We start from the raw sequence: 5,305 nt of genomic DNA, 5'->3' as shown, positions 1-5,305 counted from the left end.
TGAAGTACACTCCACCTTTCTTGAGGGGAAATTCTTGCCTGATCCCTGCAGCTCTGCCTGACAAGCCACAGGGAGTTGGAACAAGGTCTTTCTGTATCCAGCTAGACCACATCTCTGGTGATAAGACACAGCAATAGTTCATTAGAGGGAGGGGTCCTCAGGGTGGAGACAGGACACAATGTGCTGGGGGGCCCCATGGTAAAACAGCAAGCAGACACCCTCTGGAGACCCAGAAGTGAGCGGTCACTCAGTGCTGACTTTGGGCCACTTCCTCAGGCTGTGCCTTGCCTCTGTCATGACACAGAGCTGAGTCCAGGAGGATGCCACCCATCAGAAAGAAGAACCAATTGGTGGGATTATTGATTGATAGTTAGATTATAAATTGCAAGAAGCTGATTTACACAATTATGGAGACCAGCAAGGTAAATCCAAAATCTGTAAAGCAGGCTGTTGGGGAGGGCAGGCTGGAAACTCTAGGGTATAAGTGAAGCTCTAGTCCACAGACAGAATTTCATCTTTGGGGGAACCCAAGCCTTGCTCTTAAGGTCTTTCAACCATTGGGCTGGGCCCTAAGACCGTTAAGGGCAATTTCCCTAAGATGTTGATCATATCCACAGAACCTTCCACAGTAACACATGGCTTAGTGCTTGAAGGATGGAGAACTATAGCTATAATGGGCTGAATGTGTGTGGCTCTCCAAGATTTAAATATCGAAAGCCAAATGCCCATATGATGTTATTTAGAAGGGTGCTTCAGAGAAATCCTTGGTCAGGAGGGTGGAGGCTTCATGAAGGAGATTAAGATGATTCACGAGAGGAAGCAGATGGCCAGCTTTCTGTCTTTCCAAGATGCAAGGATTCAAGAGGCCATGGGCAGCTGACCAGGCTGGTACCTAATATTAGATTTCCAGGCTCCAGAACTGTGTGGAATGAATTTCTGTTCTCTAAAAGTCAGAGCATCCCAAACTCACTTAGACAATGGTCTAGGCCAGTGCAGACTAAAACTGTTATTTGAGTGGCAGGTCAACTTCAAGAAGAACATGGGAACAAGGACCTACAGTGACATACCATGCTAATTTAAATGTGGGCAGATCCCATATCTAGACTTCTGACATCTCCTCTAATTGAGAACATCTGCATTCATTTTACCTTCCCATGTAGTAACGTTTAGCTGAGCTTAAGAACTCATTAGCTTCCTGACCCTAGGACATGGTGAGCTCGCACCTGGGAAATACTCAGGGCAGGAGGGTGTGTGTACATATGCTCTTGTGCACATACGATCGGCTCCAGAGCTCATGTCTCCCTGGCAGGACTGAAGGCTCTGTTGGGGCAGAACAGCAGCTCCCAGCTCAGGCCCAGTGGCTGAGGCTGGCCTGCAGAAGCAGCTCTGCCCTGGGTTCTCAGTCTTGTCCTTCCCCAGCCTGCATGAGTGAGTTCCTCTTCCTAATGGTAGTGCTTGCTTACCTCGGCACCAAGTTATTAGCCAACTTCAGACCTAACCAAGTGTGGAGGAGAAAATCATTACGTGTCTACTGATTGTGGCCATCTACTATTTTATTTAACAGCAACATATTTCAGATGAATGATTTAATTCAAGGAGACATAAAATATGTGTATGTTTGGAAAACCAATTATGCAGCTGAATACTCTTCCTTATTATGGCTGGTTTTCCTGTCTGCTCTACGCTTTCCTTTTGTATGTCCAGAGAGGGGATTTTTATACCTGACAAACAAGATGCTCTTTGCAAAATTCATGTAAATGTTACTCTGGGGGAAAAAGTGGATGATTTGGTTGAGGCTCTAGTGGTAAACTGAACTCAGGCTTGTTACGAAATCAGATTTAAATTTATTTCAAAGACCTAGTGAAATTCTGTATAGAATGCGCCAACTCTCTACTGAATGTCCACTGTGTGCCAGGCTCCATGGGACTCAGCGAGTAACCCCCAGCAGGAGCCCACCTTCCTCCCAGTTGGAGGATAAATCCAAGAGCCGGCAGCTCAACCGCAGGGGGGAGGCATGGTACCTAGGGAGGCAGAAGTGGGGCTGGGACCCTGTGGCAGGGGGAACGGAGCTCAGTGCCGGGGTAGGAGGGAGGTGTCTTAGTGAGCTACTTCCCCGCTGTGGCTTGGGTCAATAATGCAAAGCAGGAGCACCAAAGGAAGTAGAGAGAGGCCTGGGGCAGGTGGAGTGTCAGGTGGAGCAGAGGACCCAGTACTGGGGCCACACACCTTTGTTCCTGCCCCTGCACCGAGCAGTGCCTGCACCTGGTACATGAAGACCTCTGTCCTTTCCATGATGGCTGAAGCCTGCAGGGCAGCCCCCACCGGCCTCCTCGCCCCAGCCCTAGAAGCCCAAGAATGATGGACACCACCCTCAGCACTTGAACCCTAGGTGGTCTCTGCCCGGCACTGGACAGTGAGGTGGACCTGCCAAAGAACCACCTCTGAGTCTAGCTCCAAAGGCTTTGCAAGCTTCTCATCTGATTGTTAAACTCCTGACTCTAGCAGGAAAAAAAGGCTCTGGGGACTAGCTTGTTCAGGAAGGAAAGAGCCAGTCTCTCCAGCAAATACACTCTACAGATGGGAGTCTAGAGGAGGGGCAACCCCTGAGAGGGGGACCCCCATCCCTCATGGAAGGAGGGAGGTCCCATGCCTCTAGAGGAGGGGCAACCTGTGAGAGGGCCTCCATCCTTCCAGGATTCCGGACACAACCATATCTAGAAGAAGGGCACCACCGAGAACTTGGCCCATCCCTCAATGAGGTACAGAGCAGGCCCCCATCCCCTCAAGGTGGTTCACCCCAAGAGGGAAACCACATTGCTAGAGAAGGGGTCCCCAAATCCCACAAAACAGAACACTCCAAGAGATGCACCACATCTCTAGAGAAAGAGGGGTGCTCGAATGCCCTAGAGAAGTGGCACCCCGGGCAATAGGAAAGCCATCCCTAGAGAAAAGGCTTCCAGAAATAGGGGGACACTGACAATAGAAGAGCGGCACCATCCAGTAAAAGAGGGGCAAGGCCAGAGAGGGGGAGCCCCATCCTCATGGGGTGAGGGGTGCCAGGGCTCATCCCCCTAGAGGAGGGGCCAACCTGAGAAGGGAGCTCCATCCCTCACAAGGTGAGGGGTAGGCCCATCCCTCTAGAGCAGGGGCCACCCCCCAGTGGGGGAGCCCCTTTTTTTACTGGAGGGGCACCATTTAATTCAGGAACCTAATTTCTAGTGGAGGGGTATCACTTTTCTTAGAAAAGGGCACCCCTCTATATGAGGATTCAGTCCATAGAGAAAGGGTACCCCTCTTTAGGGGGACCCACTCTCTAGAGGATGAACCCCCGATCCTTTAGAGGATTGGCACTTCATGAGAGAAGGGTCTAATTGTTAACAGGAGATGGGAGCCCCAATTCCCTACTAGAGTAGCACCCTTCCAGAGAGGGTCACCACTTCTAAATGAGGGGCACACCATTTCCTAGATGAGGGGCACCCCCTGAGAATTTGACCCCATCCCTCGAGGTGGGTCTCCCCGACAGGGAGACCATCTGCTAGAGAAGGGCTGTCAAAATCCCACAGAGCAGAACACCTCAAGAGATGCACCACATCTCTAGGGAAAGAGGAGTGCTCTAATCCCCTAGAGATGGGGAACCCCTGGAAATAGGAAACCCATCTCTAGAGAAAAGGCTTCCAAAAATAGGGGGACACTGACAACAGAAGAGTGACACCATCCAGTAAAAGAGGGACAAGCCCAGAGACAGGGGACCCCATCCCTCACAGGAGGAAGTTCTCCAAGTTCCATCTACTTAGAGGACGGCAACCCCCCATTGGGGAGCCCCATTTCTCATGGGAAGAGGGGTGTCCAGACCCACCCCCCTAGAGGAGAGGCAACCCCCGAGAAGAGGAGCCCCTTTTCCTACAGAAGGTGTACCCCTTGAGAGGAGAACCTAATTTCTAGTGGAGGGGCACCACTTTCCTTAGAAATGGGCACCCCTCTATATGAGGACTCAGTCCATAGAGGAAGAGAGGAACACCCAATCTTTTTATTAGAGAAGGATCCAAGTGTTATCAGAGGATGGGAGCCCCCATTCCCTACTAGAAGAGCTCCCCTCCAGAAAGGGTCACCATTTCTAAATGAGAAGCAGACCATCCCCTAGAAGAGGGGAACCCCTTGGACCCCATCCTTCATGAAGGAGCAGTGCATCCATCCCCTAGACAAACTACATGTCTTCAAGGGTGACACCATCCTTATTGATTGGGAACCCCAACCCCATGTAAAGGGGCACCACTGGAGTAGGTGATCAAGCCTTAGAGGAAGGGCACCCCATGCCCTAAAGAAGGGGCACACCTTAAGAGGGGAAACACATGTCTCTAGGAGTTTGGGGGCCCATGACCCATCCCTAGAGGAGTCCCAGACAAAACTAAAAAAAAAAAAAAGTGACCTAAAACAAAAAGCCCACTGAACTAGTCCCAGATGATTTTTAGTCCTGAGACTATGAATAATAATAAACTGAAGAATAACATATAATAATAAATGGCAATTGATTAAAGTGAATACACTGGCAGGTGTTTGTCAGGACAATAGCTAGCTGATACAGTGCATGTCAAGGGTCCATGGCCTGTTTGACAGGGGGATAGTGGGAGTGACTTTTTTAGGTAGCACGGTTTCTCAACCCATTGCTGGACTTTCTCATCCTTCCTGCCCATCTCCCTCAGCCTCTTTCAGTCTCTTTAAATAAATTGTTATATACTCATCAGCCAATAGGAAAGGACAATTGGACTTTCATACTTGGCTACTGATTGAAATGCTAGGATTACTAACAGTAGATAGAAGTATAATGTGATGAATTAAGAATTTATTAACCACAAAAACTGTCTTCTATGCCATTTTAGCAAAACTGAGCCTTTATTTAGTTGAAGAAGAAGCAAGACAGTTTTATCAGTATTGTTCAGTGGGCAGAGGAGAAAGCTCTGTGGCCACCCACAGAATGGCCACCCCCCAGTGCAGCACCCAGGCTACAAAAGGCCTTATCTGTTGATTCCTAAAGCCAGAGTGGGGCAGGCATCATTCATCAGCACTGCAGTGCACATACCTGGAATTTGCAAAATTTTTCTACAAAGTGTTCAATATCCTTGACTTGATTGCCTTGCTTTAATTAAGTTCTCCATCACTGAAGTTCGCCTACATTTCAGGGACTCTTTTGTTCTTCCTGGGAGCTCAGAGTAGGGATGTGCATCACCTATTGGAACAAATTAAGTGACTAGAATTCATCAGTAAATGATGCTGATTTTATATTTGTATCTAGGCCAAGAAGATATGA

Source organism: Marmota monax, unplaced genomic scaffold, assembly GCF_021218885.2.
Source record: "Marmota monax isolate L192 unplaced genomic scaffold, Marmota_monax_Labrador192_F-V1.1 WCK01_AAM20220418_F8-fsc00623, whole genome shotgun sequence".
In the NCBI taxonomy this organism is placed as follows: domain Eukaryota; kingdom Metazoa; phylum Chordata; class Mammalia; order Rodentia; family Sciuridae; genus Marmota; species Marmota monax.
Note: the sequence above shows the minus strand (reverse complement) of the source record.